Source organism: Giraffa tippelskirchi, chromosome 7 (genome assembly GCF_054371585.1).
Source record: "Giraffa tippelskirchi isolate mGirTip1 chromosome 7, T2T-mGirTip1v1.2.pri, whole genome shotgun sequence".
In the NCBI taxonomy this organism is placed as follows: Eukaryota; Metazoa; Chordata; class Mammalia; order Artiodactyla; family Giraffidae; genus Giraffa; species Giraffa tippelskirchi.
The window spans coordinates 39,457,871-39,484,218 of NC_137281.1; the positions used below are offsets into that span (position 1 = coordinate 39,457,871).

The window sequence follows — 26,348 nt, forward strand, 5'->3', positions numbered from 1 at the left end:
CCATGCACAGAGGAGCCTGGCGGGCTCTGTCTAAGGGGTTGTAAAAGAGTCGAACACAACTTAATGACTAAACAACATAATTTTTACTTTGCTTATGAGCTACTTACAGATATTTCATACTTGTACCTGCAGAAAATTCAGTTTAGGATTCACCTCCTATAGAAGGCCTCTGCCTCCTCAACCCTGGTTTAGTAACCTGTGCACACAATAAATAATTTTTCATTATAATAATATATTACCTTTTCTCTCTAATAGACTCTCTACCCTTGGGAAAAAGGAACACCTTTATAACCTTTGTATCATTATTAGTATGTTGCCTAGCATAGTAGGCATGCGATAAATTTTAACTAAATCAGTGAATGACTACAAAGAAATTAGAAAGAACATGATACTTCAAACAAACATAAGACCTGAGTCTTGGCTCTACCACCATTTAGCTGTATGACCCTGAGAAGATCACGTACTTTCTGCTTTCATCTGTAAAAAACCAAAGAAAAAAAATAACTATACAAACTATTAACTACAGTCCTATCTGCTTCAAAGGTGTAAGATAAAATACTGTCTCTACCAGCAAGCAGTAATCCCTGTTCATGTATAGAAGAGGTCTTTTACAATTCCCTCACTCTCTTGCATGATACCTAAAATTGGCAAGAGCATAGAGCAAACACTAAAGAAGTGCCCAAAGGTGAGGCAGGACAGGACATTTTGGGAACTACTTGATAGCATAATGTGGCCAGAACATGCTACTAGCCAAATAGAGAGATGGTGAGAAGCAAGCAGAGGTCAGATATCCAGGCCTTTTATTAGCCCTGTTAAGAAATCTGGACTTTATCCTGGAGGCAATAGGGAACTATTTCACTGATTAAAATTTCTTCTCTGGCTTAACACTTGATGAACATTTTTACAGTAGCTACTACTATTTGAAGTTATTGTTAGATAGCAAATAGCACCTCTACTAATGACAGTGACCAATATTTCAAAGAATAAGATGATAAAGATATTAGTCTTTTTAAAGATTTTTCCTGGGAATTCCTCTCTATTTGCTAGATGGGATGCTGCCCAATTCATGAATCATTTAATAAAGCCAATTAGACCTTTTAAAATTAAAAAAGAGAAAGGATATTCTAATTTGGCAAAATAAAAAGCTGGCAAACTAGAGTTTGCCATTTTGTGGCAAAAGAAAAAAAGGTCTGTTGATGTCTAGAAACAAACTCTTGTTAAGGCATTCAGACTACGCTTGAATACTTGTTCAAAACTTCATCAAGTCAAATTTCCTCCTGCCTTCCTAGGCATTTACTTTGAGATTGTTATAAAATAAATCTAATTGTGACAAACTTCCAAATTCTTGAAGATTTATGTATCCCTTTAAAACTTCTGTTCTCCAAGCTATCTGCAAAATATTCCAGCTTACTGAAATGTAAAAATTTTTATCTCATATGGTTAAAATAAAAGGTTTAAGTGTTAAAGAGATAAACCTTCAATTACTGGCCACATATTACTAATTTCCTTAGGGTTTCTATAGTGCTATTAAGGATATGACAGATAGTACAGAATGTGACAAGGTTTACTAGCCTAATACTAGTCAATTTATGTGATAATATACTAGTAACTAGGTGAAACCACACTGAAGTAGTACTAATTAATTTTCCAATAGTGTATCACAGAAGGCCTATCATCGGCTTGTCTGAGTGAGTCAGCTTAAACCAAGGTATAGAAACTTTGCTTAACAAGGTGATTTTAAGTTGGAAGGCAGCCTTAATTACAATAGTTAACAGAACCAAGATACAAAACAATCTCAAGAGAATGGAGCAATGGATCAAACCTAATAATTTTTAATCCCAGAGTTCTGTTTTCAGTGCATATAACCAACTCTACAAGAATATTCAGGTTGCAAATTCTACAGAGGCCAGGCGGCTGACATAATGAGAGAAGCTGGCCAGAAGAGAACTATGGCTAGCTAAAAAGAACAAAGGGGAAGCCAGTCAGTTTCAGTTAATTGTTGTTTCCAAGCTGTAAAGAGGAGCTGGAAATTCATCCAGACTTCTTTGGGAAATTCCCTGATTTTTAAATGCTGATAACTAATTCACACTCTTTATATAAAATGCTCTTAGAAAACTCAATACTATAAATATATAAATTCTCTGTATACTATTATATGTATATATGTGTGTATATAATAAATATGAACTCTCTTTATACTAATGTCTGATATTACTGTGGTCTCAATAAAAATTTCAGTAGTTTTTTCGAGAGGCAGACAAGGTGTTTCTAAATAGACAAAAAGCAAAACCAGGAAAAGATCTGAAAAAGGACAACCAGGAAGAACTAATCCTACTAAATAGTAAAGCATTATAAAATTTCATTTTTCAAACACTGTGGTATTAACACATGAGAAGCCATACAGATACAATAGAAAGTGATTTAGTATCTCAAATTGAGGGGAAATGAACTATAAAATAAACAAGACAATTGGATGGCCACCTGAAAAAAAGTTAGATCCATAGAATTGTTCTCAAACCAAGATAAATTACAAATGGATCAAAGATAAAAATTTCAGAAATGAAATGCCATGAAAATACTAGAAGAAAACATGGACAGGGCACCTTATTTTCTATTTATGGAACAAAATATAGATGTCATTAAAGAGTCACCAATTAGGTTACATAAATTTTTCATAAAGTTTTATAAATTAGATTCATAAATTAGAGAATTTCCTGGTGGTCCAGTGGCTTTCATTGCCAAGGGTGCACGTTCAATCCCTGCTTGGGGAACTAATATCCTGCAAGATGTGTGGCAAAAAAAAAAAAAATCACAAATCAGATTATAAAAGAAAATTAGCAAACTGATCTGCAACTCATTTACTGATAAAGTGTTCATCTTTCTTTAAAGCTGAGCTGAGGCTCACAAGCTGACCACGGATGCACCCTGGACCCACTGCAGTGGGAGCAGAGTGTTAGCAACTGAAACACCAGGGAATTCCCTGAGGTGCTTATTTTTAAATATACCAAGATTTCCTATAAAATACTAATAGCCTATTAGAAAAATGGACAAACAATACTGACAGTCAGTTCATATTCTTATTTGAAATAAGAGAATGTCAATTAGAACTACACTTATATACCATCTTTCACCTATCAGATTCACAACAATTCCAAAGTCTAATAACATTTTAGTGAAGTTGTTAAAAAAAAATTTCTCATACTAATGCTGTGAAAGCGAAAATGGTAAAACCTCTAAGGAGAAAAATTTGCTAATATCCATAAATATTTCCAGTGCAGGACTCCTCTTCCCTAGTGGTGCCGTGGATGTGAATCCACCTGCCAGTGCAGGGGACACAGGTTCAATCCCTGTTCTGGGAAGATCCCACATGCTGCGGGGCAACCAAGCCCACGTGCCGCAACTACTGAGTTCGCATTCTAGAGCCCATGCTGCTGCTGCTGCTGCTAAGTCGCTTCAGTCGTGTCCGACTCTGTGCGACCCCATAGACAGCAGCCCACCAGGCTCCGTCGTCCCTGGGATTCTCCAGGCAAGAACACTGGAGTGGGCTGCCATTTCCTTCTCCAATGCATGAAAGGGAAAAGTGAAAGTGAAGTCGCTCAGTCGTGTCTGACTCTTGGGAGACCCCATGGACTGCAGCCTATCAGGCTCCCCCGTCCATGGGATTTTACAGGCAAGAGTACTGGAATGGGGTGCCACCGCCTTCTCCCTAGAGCCCATGAGCTGCAACTAATGAAGCTCGTGTGCCTAGAGCCTGTGCTCTGCAACAAGAGAAACCACTACAATGAGGAGCCCATGCACCACAATGAAGAGCAGCCCCCCCAACCCCGCACAACTAGAGAAAGCCCACACAAAGCAACGAAGACAGCACAGCCAAAATAAATTTTTTTTAAAAAAAGAGTATTAAAATATGTCAAGTGCACATACCCTTTGACTGAAAAAATTCTCTTCTAACAATTTATTCTATAAATACGTTCATGTATGAGTGAAATGGCAGATGCAGGTATTTATTACTTGCTCCAGCAAAAGACTGAATATAGCCTAGATGTCCAACATCAGGATGCTGGTTAAACAAAATGTAGTATTCACTTACACTAGTAACACCAAACCTGGGTATAATATTCAAGCTTGACTAAAGAAGAACACAGAGAAAATAGGATATACTCAGAGGACAGCAAGGAGACTGGTGAAACCATGCTTCTCAGAATTCCTCTTCTCAGTGCTCGCCTCATTCTAGACATCCTCCCTAGGTAAACACATTCTCTATTATCTACATGCTGACAACTTCAAACTTTTTATGTCCAGTACCATTTTTTCAGCTGCCTCCTGGAGTTGCCCACAAGTATAAACTAAATAGATCCCAAACCAATCATTCTTCTAAAATCTTTCTCCTACATGCTTTATTTGGCTAATGGCACTGTAAGTTTTATAAAACAGAGATTTTATGTTAGTTGCCAATGAAAACTTATTGTTCCTTAATGCTAAATACATGCCCTTCAAAGTTTTTCTCATCTCCAGTTACCACCCCACCATCTCTCCACATCCTCCACAATCTAATCACACCAATCCACTTATTATCTAACATGTCCTATTGTTCATTTTCCACAGTATTACTCATGCCATCTGTAGGACCCCAAATGGCAGATCTAGAATGATAGATACCAGGAAACTATAGGGGAAAGTATTTTGGCCAGTATAAGAAAGGAATTTGAAATACAGCTATCCAAAGGCAAAGATAATGAGTTCCTTATTACTAAAGTTACACATTCCAATTTTTAACAGATTAACCAAGACCTCAATGGAGATATCGAAAAGGAGTCCAGTAGCATATTGTAACTAACTAGACAAGTCTTAAAGTTCCTTCTGATCACTGATCCTTTAAGAATCCTGGCATTTGAGAACTCTTGGTCTTAATGTAGTATCTCAAAGTTACTTATTAGTGAGTTTCAATAAGGTTTATAGGCATATAGACCAATCTATACTACATCTTTAATTGATCTAAGAATTTCATAAGTACCTCAAATCTTATGATGATATGAAATTACAAAAAATTAGGAAATGCATTTTCCTCAATATCAAGAATAGACTAGGATGCCACTTTCACCACTTCTTTTCAACATAGGGCTGGAAAATTCAGTCAGACAAAATAGAAAAAAAAAAAAGGAAAATTAAAGGCATCCAAAGTGGAAAAAAAGAAATACAACTATCTCTATTCACAGATAACATGATTTTATAGTAAAGTATAGATAACACACATATAGAGTTCATAAATGAATTTAATAAAATTTCAGGATACAAATCTATGTAGAAAAATCAGTTGTATTTCTATAAAGTAGCAATCACCATTCCAAAAAAAAATTAAGAAAACAATTCCATTTACAATAGCATTTTTAAACAATACTTGTTTAAATACTTTTTAATATTGTGTAAGATGTGGACTCTGAAGACTACAAAATATTGCTGAAGAATTAAAGCACATCTAAATAAATGGAAAGACATCCTGTGAATAATGAAATCTAAATAAATCAAAGACATGAATGGAAGACTTAATGTTGTTAAGATGACAATACTACTCAAAGTGACCTACAAATTCAATGCAACTCCTATCAAAATCCCGATGACATTTTTTGCACAAATTCATATTGAATTTCAAGGGAACCAGAATAGTCAAAACAACCTTGAAAAAGAACAAAGCTGGAAGACTCACACTTCTTAATTTCAAAACTTATTACAAAATCACAACTATCAAAACAGTGTGCTACTGACATAAGGCCAGACAGACCAACGGGATGGACCTGAAAGCCCAGGAATAAACCCTCACACCTATGATCAACTGATTTTTTGACAAGGATACCAAGACCATTCAGTGGGGAAAAACAGTCTCTACCACAACTAATACTGAGAAAACTGAAGAGCCACCTGCAAAAGAATGAAGCTGAACCCTTACTTTATACCATGTATGTAAAAATTCATTTAAATAGATCAAAGATGTAAATTTAAAAGCTAAAACTATAACGCTTGGAGAAGAAAATATGGAGGCAAATCTTCACGACTTTGGTTTTGGCAGTGATTTCTTAAATATAACACTAAAAGCATAGGTGACAATAAAAAAAAAACAGGTAAATTGAACTTCATAACAATTGAAAATTTGTGCATCAAAGGACACTATGAAGAGAGTGAAGACAACTCACAAAATGGGAGAAAACATTTGCAAATCATATCTAATAAAGTTTCAATACTCAGAATCTACAAAGAATTCCTACAACTAAATATCAATACTATAAAGACAAGCCAACTTAAAGGAATGGCCAATAAACACATGAAAAGATATTAAACATCAGTCATTAAGGAAATGCAAATCAAAATCACAAAGAGGTATCATTTCATACCTACTTAGAGATGCTACAAAATAAAAGAAGAGAACAAGTGTTGAGGAGAATGGAGAAACTGAAGCCGTCCTACACTGCTCATAGGACTGTAAAATGGTACAGCCACTGAGGCAAAGGGTATGGCTGTTCCTCAATTAAACACAGAATTACCATATAACCCAGCAATTCTATGCCTAGGTATACAACATACACTCAAAACAATTGAAAACAAGGACTCAAACAGATATTTATACAGCAGTGTTAATAGCGGCATTCTTCACAATAGCCAGAAGCTGAAAAAAATCCAAATGCCATCAACTGATAAACAAAATCTGGTAAAATGGAGTACTATTCAACCACAAAAAAGGGATGAAATTCTGATACCTGCTACAACAGGGGTGAAACCATAAACACCGTGCCAAGTACAAGAGGCAGAAACAGAAGGAAAAATGCAGTATGATTCCTTATATGAAAAATCTAGAATAGGCAAATTCAAAGAAACAGAACCATCAGAGGTTACCAGGGGCTGGTAAGAGGGGAAAAGTAGGGAGCTATTTCTTAATGAGTTGAGAGCCTCTCTTTGCAGTGATGAAAAATGAAAAACTGGAAATAGTGCTGATGGTTGCACAACACTGTGACTGGAAATGCCACCGAATATGTATACACAATGTCTAAAAGGGTCTATTTTGTGTTTTTACATAACATATAGATAAATCCCCCATCACACACACACACACACACACAAGCCAATCATGCTCCTTCCTCAGGGCCTTTGCACTTGCTGAGTACATTCTCCCCTCATTTTATGTAAATGCTTTTCTCAAAATAACTTTCTTGGTAAGGTCATTCCTGACCAATCTATCTAAAATGTCACTCTCCTCCAACACTTCATATCTCTGCCCCTCTCTTTATTCACCTTAGTATTAGCTATATGTTTTTCACATTTATCTTGTTTAAAGCTTATGTTCCCCAGAAAACGTACTTTCTAAGAGGTCAGAAATTTACCTTTATCTTACAATAAGCAATCAAAAAATACTTATCCATGGAATATGCACATAAAACTTTATATCTGGGTGAGGGGGAAAAGGAATGCAATGTAAGGCAGAAACTGTTTCTGTCCTTTTTAAAAATCTTACATGAAACTTTCTAAAAAATGGCATTAGTGGTTATCTGGACAATGAGCTTATGGCCTATTTAAAATTATTTTTAATTTTTTTCTTCCAGTTTTATTGAGATGTACTTAACATACAGCACTGTGTAAGCTGAAGGTGTACAGCAAAATGCTCTGATGTACATCATGAATGGTTATTACATTAAGTTTAGAGATCACTCATCATCTCACATAGATACAAAATTGAAGAAACAGAAAAAAAATTTGTGATGAGAACTCTTAGCATTTACTTTCTTAACAACTTTCATATATGACAACAAACAGAAGTGTTAATTACCTTTATCATGTGCCTTTTGATGGCCTTCACCCAATTCCCCTCCCTCCAGCCTCCTGCCTCTGGTAACCACAAATCTGATCTCTGTTTCTGAGTTTGTATGTTTTTTAAGTATAATTCACCTTCACTATGTAAGTTCCTGTTACACAACATAGTCTTTTTCTGTATATTTCAAAAGATCACCATGTTAAGTCTGGTTATGACATCACCAAAGATATTACTTGGTTAACTACATTCCCCAAACTGTACACTTCATACTAGTGACGTTTATTTTGCAGCTGAAAGTTTGTACCTCCCAATCTCCCTCACCTCTCTCTTTCCTCCCCCCCGCCCCGTCTTTCCTTTGGCAACCACCTGTTTGTTCTCTGTATCTATAACTCCAGTTTCTGTTAAGACTTTTGTTTTGTTAGATTCCACATACAAGTAAAAGCGTATAGTATTTGTCTCTTATTTCACTTAGCATAATATCATCCAGGCATATACATGTTGTTACAAATGGCAAGACTGCATTCTTTTTTCTATACATACCACGTCTTTTTAATCTATTCATCTATTGGATGGGCATGTGGGTTGTTTCCATATCTTGGCTATTACAAATAATGTGCAATTTATACAGGGGTGCACATACCTTTTCAAAAAATTAATGTTTTTATCTGCAAAACACAAAATATTTTAAAGTTTTAATTGTTGTAAAACACATAAAATTTACCATCTTAACCATTTTTAAGTGTATAGTTCAGTAGTTTCAAACATACTGATTTTTGTGCAACAAATCTTCAGAATTTTTTCACCTGGCAAATTCGAAATTTTTTCTGTTTATTTAAACAACTCACTATTCCTCTTCTTCCAATCCCAGTCCCCTGACAACATCATTTTACTGTCTGTTTTTAATGAATTTTGACTACATTAGATATCTCATACAAGTAGAATCATGTAGTATTTGTGTATATGTGTGTAAGAGGCTTATTTCACTTAGCATAATGTATTCAAGGTTCATCCATGTTGTAGCATATGTCAGAATGTCTTTCCTTTTTAAGGCTGAACAATATTCCATTTTATGTATATTATGGTATGTATACATTTTATGTATATTACGGTTAATGTTGCAGTCCATGGGGTAGCAAAGAGCTGGACATGACGGAGTGACTGAACTGATGGTTCATTAAAAAATTTTCCAGTGTTTTTCAAAGTCTTTGTGAATAAGAAGCATGATATGCTATAGAATCTACCCTGTATAGTACACTTAGCTATTTTATGGGTAGTAGAGTAAAAGATGTCAGGATACCAAACCCCAAACTGTGACCCAGTTATCAGACCTAAACTGCTCAGGGCTAACCAAAATATTATACTGTGAAACTGATGAACATCAACTGTGTCTCTGCTTAATTTACCAGGTAGTGCCTTATAAGCCTAAACAGAAATTTTCAAAGTAAACTAAAAGGATTTGAAAGAAAAATGTCCTTACCCAACACTATAAACTAAAACCTGTTAATATTATTTGTTTTCTCCTATACAGTGTAGAGACCAAAATTCTAATTCCTGGAACTACTTAAATGTGTGACAGCATATTTAACCATCTGGCCCCCCCAATTTCCTTGTGAATAACAGGCTTGGACTGAATGCTTATGAAGGTGTCACTAATCAACACTGTACACTTGGTTAATTTTCTGCTCACACATTCACAAAACACCTACCCTAACCAAACTAGAGATATCAGGGAAAAAAGCTTAAAATCTTCTTTACAGAGTAAGTGCAAGGGGGATAAAAAGTAGTGGCCTCTATATTCTAAAATATTTCGGTTGGCCAAGTTTGTTCAGGTTATTCCATACTACCTCGTGAAAACAACAAACTTTTAGGCCAACCCGATAAACATTTATGAAAGTTAACTTACGTAAAAAACAGCTTTTTTAAATATAATTTTTTTTATTTCTTTATTTGTTGGCTGTGCTGGGTCTTTGCTCCCGCTTGGGCTTTTCTCCAGTTGGGGGAAGCAGGGCCACTCTCCAGTTACAGTACGCGGGGCTTCTCATTGTGGTGGCTTTTCTTGTTGAGGAGCACAGGCTCCAGGGTGCATGGGCTTCAGCAGCTGCAGCTCCCAGGCTTTAGAGCACAGGGTCCGTAGTTGTGGCGCACGGGCTAGGTTGCTCTACAGGACGTGGGGTCTTCCCAGATTAGGGGTCAAACCCACATCGCAGGTGGATTCTTTACTACTGAGCCACCGTATTGGGAAGCCCCCAAAATACCTTTTAACTTTTAAAAACCTTATTTTTTTCCTGTGAAGACATTACCCATAATGTTCTATACTTATATTCTAAAAAAGAAATTATGCTACAGAAGATTGTTCTAACCTTCCACTATTTGCAGGAATATCACTGTCCTCACTGAAAAAGATTTTCAGGCTAATTTGACCCTATTACATAGCAATATCAATACTAGCAAAAACTAGAACAGAAAGATAAACTAACTTGTTAATAGTTATACAGAAGGATATCCTTCAAAATTTTTCCCAGTAGACAAGATAATTCAGGTTGTTTTATTAATGTACAACATACTAAATCATCACAGAAGCCCACATAAGAAGTTGTACAAGTCACGTATTCCAATCTCTATTATATTTGTTTATACAACTCTATTAAAGACCATCCTTACCTCTGTTCTCTGTACACTTGGTATGTTTCAGGTTAACTGCATTAGGCATCCATCCAGCTAATTAGTTATAAAATAAATTAGATTACTACTCAATAAGAAAACTCTCTGGCAAATACTGATCGGCCATAGCACAGTTGAAGAAGATCAGTCATGAGTTCAAACTCTAACTGCCATTTCTAAGCTTTATAACCTTCAGTGGTTCTTTGAAATTCTTTTTCCTCACCTGACCTTCCACACTGCAGGGTTGTTGCAGAGCTCAGAAGAAGGAAGTCTAAAATATAGTAAGTGCTCAATAAACATGTATTTTTCTTCTCACTGATTTGTAGAACTAGGAACATATATCAAGATTCTATGTTGCCTTGAGGAAAAATTAGTAAGAGCTGTTACATCTGATTGTACCTAGCTTCCAACTCATTTAAAAAAGTATTTATACCAACCAACAGTATCATTATATGCCTAAACTCATCTCCCAGTATATTTGCTTGCTCATTACATTCCTTTGGACTTCCCTGGTGGCTCAGACGGTAAAGTGTCTGCTTACAATGCGGGAGACCCAGGTTCGATCTCTGGGTTGGGAAGATCTTCTGGAGAAGGAAATGACAACCCACTCCAGTGCTCTTGCCTAGAAAATCCCATGGACGGAGGAGCGTGGTAGGCTACAGTCCATGGGGTCGCAAAGAGTCGGACACAACTGAGCAGCTTCACTTTACATTCCTTTGCTGAAGATATCACTGCCTCTCCACCCGTTTTTGCTTGAGAAGCCTCCATGCCTGGGGCTTCCCAGGGCCTCAGTGGTAAAGAATCCACATGCAATAACAGGAGACGTGGGTTCAATCCCTGGGTTGGGAAGATCCCCTGGAGAAGGAAATGGTAACCCACTTCAGCATTCTTGCCTGGGAAATCCCATGGACAGAGGAGCCTGGTGGGCTACAGTCCATGGCATCACAAAAGAGTCACACCTGACTTAGCGACTAAACAACAACAGTCCATGACTTAACCACACTGAAATGCTGCTTGAATGCATCAAATTTTCTCATATCTCCATTAATACACACAGGAAGTTCTCTTCACCTATATCACTTCCCACCACCCCTGTTCCTTCAGCTGATAATGCTCTGATATTAAACTCAAGTTCTACAATCTCTAGGAAGGTAGTACACGGTATACACACACACACACAGCCCTCTAGAAAGGTTAAGCATTCATTTTAGGGTTGGTTTGTTTGTTTTGAGTTTGGGGGGCCATCCCATGTGGCATGTGGGATCTTAGTTCCCCAACCAAGGATCGAACCCATGTCCCTGGAGTCTTAACCACTGGACTGCCAGGGAAGTCCCAAGCATTCATTTTTTAGATTCCACACTTTAAACACTGCATTATCAGTCTTGGTCTACTTGTCTGTCTTCCCTACTAAATAAGAGGAGTGCAGAGAACGGTTCTTACTCATCTTTATCCCAAACATCTAGTGTAATTCCTGCCACATAGTAAATCCTCAAATGTTTTCAAGAATTCAATGTCATAACGTTGAACAAAATAAAACCTCTCAATCCTTAATAGCTGTGCCAAAAATGAGATTCAAAAGCATTCCTTTAAGCAACAATCTATCATTTTTATGACCTGAAGTATGTCTCCACTGGACTGCACTTAAAAATGGTTAAATTAGTAAATTTTAGATTGTATATATTTACCCTACACACACACACACACACACACAGTTGCGTACATGAGAATGCCTCCAGTGATCCAACTGAAGCTTGATGTCCAGTTATCCCACAAAGGATTCCACTTTCATTGATAAGTTATTCTACAAGGGACCCTATAACACAGCAAGTAAAAGTAAGGGCTTTGAAAAGACTGGTCAGCTTTATCACCTGTTGTGTGTGTGTATTCAGTTGCTCAGTCGTGTCACACTCTGCGACCACACGGACTGTAGCCCACCAGGCTCCTCTGTCCATGGGGTTTCCCAGTGCAGAATACTGGAGTAGGGCTACGTAATCGTAAGCAAGTCACTTAATCATTTTCGAGCTCAGTTTCTTCATCTGCAAATGGGGAGTGTAATATAATCATACCGATCTCCTAGAACTGTAATAAATAACCCACAAAAAGCACTCTGTAAATGCTGTTTTCAAACTGTGCTCTCTGGATTACAGGGTAACACTTAGCCAAAGGAAGGAAAGGCTTTAGACTACCCCTTCCCCCATTTCTTCCCCTATAAGATTTCGCCCTGCATACTCTTTTATTTTACAGATTAAGCTTTCAAGTAGGATATTTTAAAAACAAAGCATTCCTTGGCTTAAAAGAACTCAAACTACTAATCTAAACAGCACTCAAGTAATGCTTATATTAACATCTCTGGTCTGTAGATCACCACTTACTAAATTCAATTACTTACTCTGTAGGCATTCATACTTAATTTAGCGTTGGTTTACATCTCACAGAAAGAAAATCTTTAAAAATACAATCTCATCTCTACTCTTGGTAAAAGCTAACTGGGAAAATTAATTTGAGGCTAATACTGAAAAAAGATTAAAAGTTTCCTATTTGCTACTGAGTCAGGTTAAGTTGTTTAATTAAGTGGTCCTGAATATTAGTCTTACTCATAACCAAATTAAGTGTGTGTGTGTACTATTAACATTAAAAACAGGAAACTGATTTAAATGCAGAATTTTCCAAAATTTGAAATACACTAAAAACTGAGACTCAGGCTGATTATCACCATTTAACTTGCAAAGTTGTTGCATGGTTTAGAAACACATTCAAAGTTCCTAAAATACAGTAAGTGCTTAACAAATGTAGCTTGCTCTGACTGTAAAGAATTGGCCTGCAAAGTGGAAGACCTGGGTTCGATCCCTAGGTTGGCAAGATCCCCTGGAAAAGGGAACGGCTACCCACTCCAGTATTCTGGCCTGGATAATTCCATGGACAGAGGAGCCTGGTGGGCTACAGTCCGTGGGGTAGCAAAGAGTTGGACACGACTGAGCAGCAACTTTGACTTCCCTCTCATACCTCTTACCTCTTTTCTGACTTCCCAAGAACCTATAGTCATCCATTCCTTCCGAAGGCTGTTAGGTTTCTCTAGACCTCCTCAAACTCTTTCACTAATTATCTCCAATGCTGTCCTCTCATCATTTTCAATACCACTGGGTCCTTTTACACTTACTCAACCCACCATACTTTATTAACATCACCACTATATTTTTACCTCCTTGCCTCAGTCCATTTCAACTAAAAATTTCAATATTTATAATATTTCTAACACTTATTACATGCCTGGCATCTAACATTTGCCTTCAATGCGGTCCCTGCTTTTGCTTAATGTTTAAATTCACTTTCCCAAGCTTTGAGGCTATCTCTTTGCGGTCCCTGCTTTTGCTTAATGTTTAAATTCACTTTCCCAAGCTTTGAGGCTATCTCTTTGCAATTCTTTTATGTTTTACTCCCAATTCTGCAATCCTAACTTCCCCATTTTCACCCCAAACAATTTTGCCTCTTAGTTTTCTGAGGTTTTTCAGCTGAAATTCATCAATCATCTTTTCCAAAGCATGTATCTGTCTTTGAATCTATTCCTTTTTTCTTCTATTACACTCTTTTCAAAAGAGGAAGTATGACTCCTTCCCAAAGATTAATCTTTCACCTCTCAATAGAAATCATTCCATCCAGTCTTTCAAAGGGACTTACACATTCTACCTCTGGAGGATCTTTAATCACCCTCTGGAATTACCTGTTTCCCTTCTAACTTTAGGCAAGAGCAAATCTCTCCTACTTTAACAAAAATGTAAATGTACAAATAAAATCATCGTGTTTTCTATCCTTCTACTCAAAAACAAATATTGAAAATAAATTCTACACTAACTCCATTTTCCAAATACCTATATGCTTGTTACGGAGAAGGCAATGGCACCCCACTCCAGTACTCTTGCCTGGAAAATCCCATGGATGGAGGAGCCTGGTAGGCTACAGTCCATGGGGTCGCTAAGAGTCGGACACGACTGAGCAACTTCACTTTCACTTTTCCCTTTCATGCACTGGAGAAGGAAATGGCAACCCACTCCAGTATTCTTGCCTGGAGAATCCCAGGGACGGCAGAGCCCAGTGAGCTGCCGTCTATGGGGTCGCACAGAATCGGACACGACTGAAGCGACCTAGCAGCATATGCTTGTTAACCTCTTGTACTTCAGTTTCTGCCCCGATAAAATTACTGCAACTCTTTCAAAATAACTGAGAAAATGGAGAAACATACTGAATTCAAGCCAGCTAATTCGATGAAAAAAAATTTTAATTTACTCAAACTGTAGTAAAGTACAAAATTTTAAGACACAACATTTTATGCAAAATATATGAAACCTAAACATTATCCTCACCATCTTTTCCTTCTTATAAAAACAAAAAAACCTAGTAAGATATATTAGCACCTATCTTTCAGGTGAATAACCACTGATTCCCAATATTCCTTTTTTTGGGGGGTGTGCCACACGACTTACAGGATCTTAGGCCCCCAACCAGGGATTGAACCAGGGCCTTCAGCAGTGAAAGTGAGAAATCCTAACCACTAGACTACCAGGATATTGGCCTGATTTTCAATAGAGGGCTGCTGCTTAGTCAGGAACTTAACCTGACATAACCAATGGCCAAGAAAAATAAATATACCCCTCCTCAATTTCAAACCATGTCTGTTTGGAGCAATAACAATGCCCAAAATTACTGGTTTAAAAAAATTTTAAAGCACAAACCATCCCCCTCCAAAAAAAAACAACAAAAAAAAACCCTTAAATTCATTTAGCTAACTTCACTTAATTATGCCAAATTATAACAAAAATATCAACACCTGTAGCTATCTGATAAACAATAGCTACTAATAACCTAAGGTATAATTTTTGCTCATAAGCACCAGAAGCCTCATTAAAAATGATACGTTTACTATCAGGCTACTTACAAGCTAATAACTTTAAAGATTGCTGATTCCCTGAGGATATCAAGACTACAAGACTTGTATTCTGCACCATCACCCAAGTAATATATAAACCCATCTAATACTACACTCAAGTTTTTTTTGTTTCCCTTAAAGCTCCGTATCAGTGTAATCTACATTAAGTGAAAGTCGCTCAGTCATGTCTGACTCTTTTTGACCCCATGGACTATACAGTCCATGGAATTCTCCAGGCCAGAATACTGGAGTGGGTAGCCTTTCCTGTCTCCAGGGGATCTTCCCAACCGAGGGAGGGAACCCAGGTCTCCCTCGTTGCAGGCGATTCTTCATCTGCTGAGCCACAAGGGAAGCCCAATCTACATTAAGATATTCACAAACATTCAAAAACTGAAGAACACTGTTAAAAAGATCATTTCAGTTACCAATTTTTCTAACATAAATAGGAAGTCTACTGCTGCTGCTGCTGCTGCTAAGTTGCTTCAGTCGTGTCCGACTCTGTGCGACCCCACAGACGGCAGCCCACCAGGCTCCGCCATCCCTGGGACTCTCCAGGCAAGAGTATTGGAGTGGGGTGCCATTGCCTTCTCCCAGGAAGTCTACTCCTTCCTCTCAAAACACAAGCTATGAACATATAATTGTGTGGTGTCACACACATAGCTAAAGCTATCCTGACTGAGGCATCTACCACTCAGATAAAACCAGTCCCCACCTATTGAAGACACCTGTGTATGGACAGTATTCAAAACTTTCTCACCAAACCTTTTTTCTCCCTCATCTTCTTCTTAGTACATCACCTAACTCCTCAAGCCAGGAACCTGGAGGTCATTTTTGACACCTTTCATTTACATTCAGTTCACCATGAAGTTGTCAATTTCTCTATCATTTCTATCTCCTCGTCTCTATCAAATTTTATATATACATATACACATATATCACCTTTTCCATTCCCTCATCTCTATAGCTGCTACCTTAGTTCCAGTTATCATTGTGTTTTACCTCAATGACAATAGTAGCATAATGTCTTTGCTTTCACTCTTGCCTTTAGCTCCAATCTATTCTAAACGAAAGTGATATTTTAAAAATTAAAGTATATTACTCCTCTGCTTCAAAATCTTCAATGACTGAAATGTCCTTACTAAAACCCAAAGGTCTTTAACGTGTCCTGCAAAACCCTGCATGATCTGCTTTCTGCCTCTCTCTCATTTCATCCTGTGTGGTCTCCCTCCATTATGCTCTTGCCATTCTGAACTTCTTTCATTTCTTCAATGTATTAATCGTTTTCTTGCCTTCATATGTATTTTTCTCCATTCTAGGAATCTCTTTTCCTGCCTGGCTTCTTAGTCTTTATGTCGTGACTTAAACAGCACCCCCTGAGAGGCCTTCTCTGACCATACAAACGAAAACCTTCTCCATTTTTCCCTCTCATAGCACTCTGTTCTCTTCCCTTACTGTATTCATCTCAAGTTGTAATTGACATTTGTTTATTGTTTGTTCATTATGTGTTTCCACGACTACACAGTATATTCTAGAAAGGCAGAGATCACATTATAGTACATATAATAAATTACTACAGAAAAGGACCACTTAATAAATCTGGTTAATGGATGGATGGATGTGTATGACCTGGAGTCCAGGAAACAAATTACAGCTCAAAGTGGCTTCCCCTCCTTTGGGTTTCTCACCACCACTTTTTCAACTTTCCAACTGCTTCTGAAAGAAAGGAGCAAAGAGTACTCCGGCAAACTCAAAGGCAATATAATAGAAGGAATGCCAGGAAACTACACAATGTCAAAAAAGTGAGATAAATAATGCTATGATTTCATGGGAAGGAGAAATCCTTAAGGGCTACGATGATAAGAGATGATTTTACCCACAAGGTGGAATTCGACTTGAGTATTCACAGGCTGGTAAAACTCAGAGAGGTGGAATGTATGGGAGTGAAGCCCAAATAAGGAGTAAAGAGACATAAAGTGTTAGAAGACAGTTACAAAACTGGAATGTGGCAACTTGTATTTACAAAACAGGTAAGTGTAAAAAAAGCTAAATACGTATTTTGCTAAAACATGTTAATCATGTTAAGACCATAACATCTACAAACCATTTGAAAGGTTACAATAAAATCATTCTATCTCAGTCTCCATGAATCCCTTCTAATTCCAGTCTTTGGTTTTAGAGTTTTTCAAACATTTATGACAACACACTCTCATAATTAGTTTTCATAATTCATTTTCACTCTGACCAACTATCTCAAGTTGCCATATCCTCATCGCTATGTTCTTTATTCATTATACTAACACCTGATGAAATTTTCCCAGTAAATTATTTCAATCATATTCATTTTTCCTTTTTAGACTTTGATCCGAGACTTTTTTCTCCCTTTGCTGTCAAAGTATAATAGCTGACTTTTTCTTGTATTACATTTGTATCAATGATCCAACTCTTTAGAATATCTAAAATATTCCCATGTACCGACATTTTCATTTTACTATTGGTAGAAGCTTCAATAGGTTTTACTTCTAAATCTGTAATGCTACTTCAGTTCCCCGTCCTAAATTTACACAAGCCTCTCCTTCAATTCTATCTTATTTCCATAGATAAACTACCAACGTGTAGTTAGTTCAGTGCCTTGGAAGGCATGCCGTCATATTAGATACAGGGTTTGGAGTTAGAAGTATCTAAAGATACTTCCAAGTTGAAAAGGCTTTGATTTCATTAATCTTGTCATGGGCTTTTTCCATTGACAACACTGCTTTCCAACCTTTATTCATACTTGCTCACTTGAGGTTTTAAAATAAAATGTTTCCCAGGAAGGCCAATTTACCTGAAATACCAATATACCACTATTTCTTTCAAAATCTCTGCCTTTTTGAAAACTTAAATCCAAGAATAATTTGCATTTCAGAGAGAAATCTCGGGGTATTTAGAATCACAGATTTGTAAATGGGAGAAAAGGAAGGTTCACAGCATTTAATTAACTTGCCTACAACCATACAGCTAGTAAACTGACAAAATCCTGATTCTCTCCAACCAGCACTCCGTCCAAGACAAGAATGCTTTACTGGGTACACCAGCACAATATTTTCTTTCTAATATTATTTACAATATCCTTAGGACACCATTTTCTCCTAATCAGTCACAACAGTTTTTGTTTTTAAACTCTACAATACCCACTATCCTAAAACTGTTCAAGGATGACAGAGATACCAGAGGCAAACCTGGGAGGCAACTACTTTGCTTTTCCTCATATCATTTTATGTCTACATTACATGAGGTGGATTTTATAGGAAGCTCCCCAGGGACAGAGACCTGCCAAGACTTTGGAGTAGACCGTAACTATTCAATGTGAGGCAACAGAAGGGCTCCCCAGGTAGCTCAATGGTAAAGAAGACAGAGAGCAAGATCAAACCAGGTTGAGGGAAATCAACCCTGATAGTCACTGGAAGGACTGATGCTGAAGCTGAAGACCAATACTCTGGTCACCTGATGTGCAGAGCCCTCACTGGAAAACACTCCAATTCTGGCAAAGATTGAGGGCAGGAAGAGAAGAGGGCAATAGAGGATGAGATGGTTGGATGGCATCACCGCCTCAGTGGACATGAGTTTAAGCAAACTCCGGGAGATAGTGAATGACAAGGAAGCTTGGTGTGCTGCAGTCCATGGGGTCACAAAGAATAAGACACAATTAAGCAACGGAACAACAACAGCAAAGAATCTGCCTGCTAATGCAGGAGATGCAGGTTTGAGCCCTGGGTCAGGAAGATCCCCTGTAGAAGAAAATGGCAACCCACTCCAGTATTCTTGCCTGGGAAATCCCATGGATAGAGGGACCTGGCAAGCTACAGTCCATGGTGGTCACAAAAGTGTCGGACACAACTTAGTGACTAAACAATAACAAGGCAATATAAACAGAAAAGTCTTGAAAGCTACATGGTAGCGATAGATATTTTTCATTTAGTAAATATTTTGTTGTTTAATAAAAAATATTTTGTTATTTAACAAAAAATATTTTGTTGCTCAGTCATGTCCAACTCTTTTGGGACCCCATGGACTGTAGCCCACCAGGCTCTTCCCATGGGATTTCCCAGGCAGGAATACAGAAGTGGGTTGCCATTTCCTCCTCCAGGGGATCTTCTTGATGCAGAGATGGAATTGGAGTCTCCTGCAAGTCTCCTGCATTGAAGGTGGATTCTTTACAACTGAGCCACCCAGGAAACCCAAAAATAGTATTTATCAAACATTGGGCATATGGAAGGCTCTGTGCTACCTATTAGCAAAAAGTCACATTTAAATTCAAGTTCTGTATATCTAACATAAAAGAAACACTAAGTTCATCCTTTTGCATTGCAAAAACCAAAAACCAAACACAGCTACCACCCCCCCCTGCAAACAGGAATCCCTCCCTTAAGTTCCTCTTCTGTACATTCAAGTATTTGTAAACCTAATGGTTCTAAGTACCTGTACAATTATGCAGAGTTGAGGCTAAGTAATATTAACAAAAATTCTGTTCAAGATCCTAGATGCTTAAGTAAAACTAGAGAGTCTGAAACCAGAGAAAAGGAAAAGCTGAGAAATAGAACGCAAAACTAAGAAATTAAATTGTGATAATGATTGCATTCATGAAGATAAACTTTATTTAATGGGGAGGGGCTCTGAAGTACTTACGAGTATTTCACATAAATTGATTAAAAGTAACTATAGAGTCAAATCTTATCTTCCAAGAAAGTAACTGTGTAACACTGGCAAATAATCACAATTAAAAAAAAAAAAACCTCGTCTACTTTGTTCTGGAAAGTTTTATTTTCCTTAAGAAAAGGGGCGGGGGAGGGGGCAAAACAAAACCAAAAAAGGAACAAACAGAAACCACTTTGAGCTGGCGACTGCGACAGGCCAGACACCCAGGCTTTCCGGGTCGTGCGTGGCTTTGGGATGGATGTCCGCGAAGAGAGCCCTGGAACCACCCATCACGTCCCACACCCAGATGCCGAGAAAGCAGCAGTCACGGCGGAGGCCCGACACACACAGGGTCTGGTGGGGTCGGGGCCCCGCTGCAGACGTGGAGAGGCCCTCGGGGCGGGGTATCACAGAGAAGCACTGCGGTCGTAACCCGGACGCCCAGGCCTGGGAAAGCGCCGGGGGCGTCCCGGGCTCGAGGGCACCCAGCACTCGCGCGGGACGCCTTGTCATGAGTCACGGAGGCGAGAAAGCAGGCGGGCGGGGGAAGAAGCTGCAGGATGGAGGGAAGCCCGACCCTCGGGAGGGAAGCGAGCGGACGGGGAGGCCCCGACCTCCAGCGGCGAGGCGAGGTGGGGGGGTCCTGCCAGCCCACGCCCTGCCCGCCCTGCCCTCACGTCCACCCGACGCAACAGGCTCTGCGACCTGATCCCGACCCCGGGGTCTGCGGGCTGGGAGGCGGGGGCAGCTGCCCGCAGCCATGACAGGCGCGGGGCGGGCCGCGGGCGGGCTGGGCCGCACGTGCGGGCAGCGCCCCCTCCCAGGCCTCCCTGGGCGCCTGCCCGCCCCCGGGCGCCGGCCCCTCACCTCGGCGGCCGCGACGCGGCCCGGCCTGCCCCGACCCCCCCCACCCCCACCCCCACCCCCACCCTGGTCGAGCGGCGGCGGCGGCGGCACGTACTCACCGCCGCTCGCGGGCTCTCGGGCTTCGCCATGTCTGAGGCGCCCCCGCCGCCCCTCGCTTCGACCGAGACTGACACGCGCGGCTGGCCGGGCGGGGGCGGCCTCAGGCGACCACCCGGATGACAGAACCCGCCCCCGCCTCTCCCCACCAGTTGAGCAGCGGCCGCTGCCCCGGGGCGCCCCCGGGGCTTCGTCCCCACGCTTGGGGCGGCGGGTGGCAGCGACGGGTGGCGGCGGCACTTACCGGCGGCGCGGCCAGGCCCCCCTGTCAGCGCGGGGCCGGGAGGGAGCGGAGGGAGGAGTGAAGGGGCACCGCCTCCCCCGCGCCGCCACGCACCCGCCTGATTGGCCCAGTTCACTCCCCCAGCGCGACCCCACCAGCCCCTGCGAGCGGCACTCCGGCGGCACCGGCGCGCCATTTGCATATTTGTGCCCGCGCCGCTGATTGGCCCGGGTTCGGAGGGGCGGCCGAGGCCGCGGCGGCTCACGCCGCCGCTCCCGCCGCGCCGGGCTGCCGGGGAGGGAGGATTCCCTTCTGTGGCTCCTCTTCCCACACGACCGGGTCTGACCTGGGGCGGAGGGCGACGGGAGGCGGGGTCGCTGCCTGGCTCCAACATGGCCCCGCCACGCCGCCGACCCAATCGCCGGTGCGGTTACTCCGGGAGCCCCGGGCGGCCTCGGGGCGGGGAAGTGTTGGGGCCGGGCGCCCTCTGGCCGGAGCGCGGGGCAGTGCAGTGGCCCGGGCTCCCCTCGCCGCCCCGCCGCGGCCGCCACGTCAGGCCGCGCCCTCGCGGCGGCCTCTCCCCTCCCCGCGGCCCCGCCGCCACGTCAGGCCCGGCAGGCACACCCCGGCCGCGAGCTGACCGGCGGCGGGGTCGGCGCCGAGGTCACTCACTCGCTGGGCATTTCCCCGCCAGGCTGGGATCCGCCGAGGAACCGGGAGGGTTTCCGGAGCCTCCCTCTTGACACTGTCGTGATTTCAGACCCCAGGTTCTCCCTTCGGTCTGAGACGGCGGTGGCACACGCCTGTGCCGTAAAAACGAGAGCCAGGAGAGTGTAGCCGCGATGATACAGCGATTCAGTCCAGGTGCTAAGCACCAACCGCGAAAGGGGCGCCAGGCTAAGGAGAGACCCAGCCCCATGTCCCCATCTAGAGAGAGCGCGCGCACCTCAAGTGGTGGAGAGCCGGGCTGACACCTCGTCATCTCCATGATCGGGCCCGCGTTCTAAATTGCACAGCTATGAAGGGAAAGAAAGAACAACCGCCTCCGACTCCGCCCCCCCCCCAAAGGGGGGGGAGGAACTGGTCCAAGACTAGGGAGCATACTAGAAAACCACTGGCTTACGAAGGCCTGGGGACACCTGGGTTCCTACTCTGTCACTAATTAACTGGGTGACCTACATTAAATCATAACGTGTCCCAAGGCCTCGGTTTTCCCTTCTGTGAAATGAAGAGGCTGGACACATTTTCTAAAAGCCTTCCGATTCTAAAAATTCTACGAGTCTCTCAGGTCCTGAGCTGGCTTTAATACCGGATTAAAACTTTAACAACCGTATTAGAACGAGAGAAGACAAAATAATGGAAGGTTACAAGTTCAGTCGGGCTTCCCTCATAGCTCAGTCGGCAAATCATCTGCCTGCAATATGCAGCATCACCTTATGTTTGTTCCGTTTCACATCCTGCTGCTGCTGCTGCTGCTGCTGCTAAGTCGCTTCAGTCGTGTCCGACTCTGTGCGACCCCATAGACGGCAGCCCACCAGGCTCCCCTGTCCCTGGGATTCTCCAGGCAAGAATACTGGAGTAGGTTGCCATTTCCTTCTCCAGTGCATGAAAGTGAAAAGTGAAAGTGAAGTCGCTCAGTTGCATCCAACTCTTAGCGACTCCATGGACTGCAGCCTACCAGGCTCCTCCATCCATGGGATTTTCCAGGCAAGAGTACTGGAGTGGGGTGCCATTGCCTTCTCCGTTTCACATCCTAGGAGGGTGATATTTAACATTCACTTTGAGAAGGGATAGACTATCCACTCCAGTATTCTTGGGCTTCCCTTGTGGCTCAGCTGGTAAGGAATCCGTCTGCAGTGTTGGAGATCTGGGTTCGATCCCTGGGTTGGGAAGATCCCCTGGAGAAGGGAAAGGCTACCCACTCCAGTATTCGGGCCTGGAGAATTCCATGGACTGTATGGGGTCGCAAAGAGTCGGACACGACTGAGCGACTTGCACTGCACTTGCAGTTGACAGAAATCTCTTGACTTTCTGTCTTCACAAAGAAGGATAGAGCAATGTCACTGTGCTTGTTTATGCCTGACCAGAATGGAATGGCTGCAGTATACAGACAGCTAGTTGCCAAGTAATTTCACTCTTCGTGAAGGCTGTCCCGAGTAGATCAACACAACATTGTTTAGCTGAGATACTGAAAGGGTTGGGAGAAAACCCTGCTGAGGGAGAAGGTACAATTACAGTTTAGATTCCCCTCATACTTAGTAACAACTACACGCTCGGTTAAGAATACACAAAAAACAGTTCACCTTTGAGCTCCCTACACTACTTATTTGAATGCCACTTTAGCTTGCAAATTCTACCTGCTGAGTCAAATCTAAGGCCAGTAACATCTCATTTATCTGGCAAGATGCTCCATTTAAATGAAACCTTTACCTACTTTACAAACCTCCTCTCCCCAAGAAAACCCACATTTTCTTGAATACAGCCCTTTGAAAAATACACGCTTGGTGATTAAGTCGCATCGTTATCATTATTACCATTATTGCATTCTATTATGACCAATGAATGCCCTTAAAATTATGTAGATCTATGTCTCTATAATAAATTACCTCTAGAATGCTGTTTTATGATTACTTTAGATTTACATCTGTTTATTTTGTGTCTCCTTTCTCACTACTGGGCTGACACTTCTCCATTCTTCTACCTCACAACCTTCTTTCCTGTTTTTGTTTGTTTGTTTTTAATGATTCTATTGTACTCTGAACTTAGACACAGATAAACTTCTGTTATTAGTTTAGACTTTCAAGTTTTGAGTAACAATTTTCTGTGGGGCCGTCCTGTGGATTAAGCACATGGGGTTGTATGACATCTGTTTTAAATGTTCAATAACTAGTTTTCACTTATTTCTTAAATCTTAGTAGTATTCTTGATAACTGAAGTTTCTGAATATGTGCACTCTAGAAAAACCATTGTGAAGGATGGCTCTACATTTTAGGATTTAGAGGCTACCTCAGTAAATACTACTTTTTGCAATTTAAATGAATAAGAATCAATAATCATTGACATCTAAATCTAGTAATAATGGCCTACTAGTTCCTCAGGCAATGGAATATCCACAACCAGGCAGTAGCAATGCTCTCTCCAGGTCCCTCTATCCCACTCTAAAAATGGCTCCATTCCTACCCAAAGTCTTTCAAACCCAAAAGATCCCATATATCTGCAGACACAATGTTTCAGGTCTCTAGGAAGCTGTGCTATGTCAGACAGCTGTTCTTCACACCCTGAATGAAGCATTCTACAAGTGTATCCACTCCATACCATTTACTGAAATCTAACTAGTCCCAAGCACTGTGTAAGGGTTTATAAGGGTTTAGCTAAGGAAGCTAGCAACTTCCAGCTTTGTTATAGTATTCATTACATAATTTTAATTTTATTTTACATTCACAGTGACTCTATGAGAAACGGATTATTCTCCCCTATTTTACAGATGGAAAGAGTTCAAAATCTTGCCCTGGTTACACAATCACTGAGTGGCAGAGATAGGATTCAAACTTTAAAAAGCCTATAACTCTTAGCCATTATACTATATCCGTCCCTGAGCTTTAGTTTCCAATTCCAAGTTTACTAAGGAAACTTATATTAACTAATTTAGCACCTTGTAAGGAGGAATAATAAACTGTGGAAAATTCTGAAAGAGATGGGAATACCAGACCATCTGACCTGTCTCTTGAGAAACCTGTATGCAGGTCAGGAAGCAACAGTTAGAACTGGACATGGAACAACAGACTGGTTCCAAATAGGAAAAGAGTACGTCAAGGCTGTATATTATCACCCTGCTTATTTAACTTTTATGCAGAGTACATCATGAGAAACACCGGGCTGGAAGAAACACACGCTGGAATCAAGATTGCCGGGAGAAATATCAATAACCTCAGATATGCAGATGACACCACCCTTATGGCAGAAAGTGAAGAAGAACTAAAGAGCCTCTTGATGAAAGTGAAAGAGGAGAGTGAAAAAGTTGGCTTAAAGCTCAACATTCAGAAAACTAAGATCATGGCATCTGGTCCCATCACTTCATGAGAAATAGATGGGGAAACAGTGGAAACAGTGTCAGACTTTATTTTTTTGGGCTCCAAAATCACTGCTGATGGTGATTGCAGCCATGAAATTAAAAGACGCTTACTCCTTGGAAGGAAGGTTATGACCAACCTAGATAGCATATTGAAAAGCAGAGACATTACTCTGCCAACAAAAGTCCATCTAGTCAAGGCTATGGTTTTTCCAGTGGTCATGTATGGATGTGAGAGTTGGACAGTGAAGAAAGCTGAGTGCCGCAGAATTGATGCTTTTGAACTGTGGTGTTGGAAAAGACTCTTGAGAGTCCCTTGGACTGCAAGGAGATCCAACCAGTCTATCCTAAAGGAGATCAGTACTGGGTGTTCACTGGAAGGACTGATGTTGAAGCTGAAACTCCAATACTTTTGCCACCTCATGCAAAGAGATGACTCATTGGAAAAGACCCTAATGCTGGGAAGGATTGGGGGCAGGAGGAGAAGGGGATGACAGAGGATGAGATGGCTGGATGGCATCACCGACTCGATGGACATGGGTTTGGATAGACTCCGGCAGTTGGTGATGGACAGGGAGGCCTGGCATGCTGCGATTCATGGGGTCGCAAAGAGTCGGACACCACTGAGCGACTGAACTGAACTGAACTGAAGGAGGAATTCCCTGCATAGCCATTTTGGTTGAGATTACCAAGAAAGGAATATCTCAAAATGTATATAGTGTATCAAACTTGGCATTTTCTTGCAAATTTGAGGGGTATGAACCAATGCTCTGGTACTGTGCACTTTGGGGAATAAATGGTAAAATCAAGATTCTAGGATGGCAAAACTAAGGATTAGACCCTACTTCAGTGAGACCTATAGAAGTGATGCCCACAGAACAGTCAAAACAACCTTAAAGAAAGAAGAAAGTTGGAGGATGCTCACTTCCTGACTTCAAAACTTACTACAGCATTGCAGAAATTGGACAGTGTGGTACTGGCATAAGGATAGACATATAGATCAATGGAATAGAATTGAGAGTCCAGAAAGAATTGAGAC

The 26,348-nt window shown here is 41.0% G+C and overlaps 1 protein-coding gene across 12 annotated transcripts in view; it reads right to left on the reverse strand.

Annotated features, from left to right (window-relative positions):
* CHD9 (chromodomain helicase DNA binding protein 9) overlaps positions 1-22,245 on the reverse strand; it is a 156,716-nt gene extending 134,471 nt beyond the window's left edge. For 9 of the 12 annotated variants that reach the window (XM_081514432.1, XM_081514431.1, XM_081514427.1 and 6 more), the window contains exon 1: positions 21,262-21,290. The gene's annotated coding sequence lies outside the window, so the exon portion shown is untranslated. Of the gene's footprint in view, positions 1-8,438; positions 8,464-21,019; positions 21,291-22,186 lie in introns of those variants that run through there. The other 3 variants (XM_081514423.1, XM_081514422.1, XM_081514421.1) reach the window with 3 other exon arrangements.
* Between the last annotated feature and the right edge of the window lie 4,103 nt (positions 22,246-26,348).